This window comes from Galeopterus variegatus, unplaced genomic scaffold (genome assembly GCF_000696425.1).
Source record: "Galeopterus variegatus unplaced genomic scaffold, G_variegatus-3.0.2 Scaffold3233, whole genome shotgun sequence".
In the NCBI taxonomy this organism is placed as follows: domain Eukaryota; kingdom Metazoa; phylum Chordata; class Mammalia; order Dermoptera; family Cynocephalidae; genus Galeopterus; species Galeopterus variegatus.
The window spans coordinates 59929-60862 of record NW_007729344.1 but is presented as its reverse complement, the minus strand read 5'-3'; the positions used below and the strand labels follow the sequence as shown (position 1 = coordinate 60862).

Sequence of the window (934 nt, the reverse complement as noted above, 5' to 3'; positions counted from 1 at the left end):
TTTTTTTTTTTTGGACCCAAGCTGAGAACCACATATTTGTATTTTATCCTCTCAGATTTCATTACCCCAGTCTGTTGTGTTAGTGACTTCACCTTACTCTTCACTGTCATGCCAGTTTCTTTCTAAATGGAAAATGAAAAATGGAAAAAAACCCACTGAGGTGAAAATTACACTTGTAATTCTTTTGCAGTTTAAATCTTTATATCAAACTCGATCTTTAAATGAATGGGTTGATGTGTAAAGAGTATTAAAGAATAGAAAGTTTGTGATGGAAAAATATACAGTTTATTTGGATTCTAAAGCCTGTATTTTACTGTGTTCTAAGAAATTAAAATCTAAGTTGAAGATCCAAATCTAATTTAAAGATTCATGTCTAAATTAAAGCTCTTCCCAGCTCTGTTCCTTATTTAAAATAAATCTGTAATTAATAGTACGTCAAAACTTTATGCATCAGGAGAGAGCAATGTGTAAAAATAGGCATTTTTGTGACTTTAGACCTATGGACCAAAGACTAAGTAGTTTGGGCATGCTACTTCTTAAGTTTAAATTCGCTAAGCGCAGGTTGTAGAGATTAGATTTTGAACATGTAATCTCAGGATGTTAGAGCTCTGGTGTTAGTAGCAACCGTAGTAATCATATGGTTCAAACTCCTTTACTTTATAGCTGGGGGGAAGTGACTTGCCCTTGGCTATAGAGCTTGCTGTTGAGAACCTTGGTCTTCTGATTCTCAGTTTAGTGCCATTCAAAATTCTTAATTTATGTGTATAACTAGAAAACATGTAAGGAATATTTAGCTTTGTTAACTTGTGACATAACCCGGAGCTTATGTCCATGAGATAAGTCACTGCTCCTAGGTAGTGTCTGTTGGGAGAGTGGTTGACAGCTCTATGTATAAAGTGTGTAGCGATGACAAAGTGGGGCTGGCAGGGCACTG

The 934-nt window shown here is 35.3% G+C and overlaps 1 protein-coding gene across 1 annotated transcript in view; it reads left to right on the top strand.

Moving 5' to 3' along the window:
• LOC103600121 (cytochrome b5) overlaps nt 1-934 on the top strand; it is a 41204-nt gene that overhangs the window by 38739 nt on the left and 1531 nt on the right. The window lies entirely within an intron of this gene.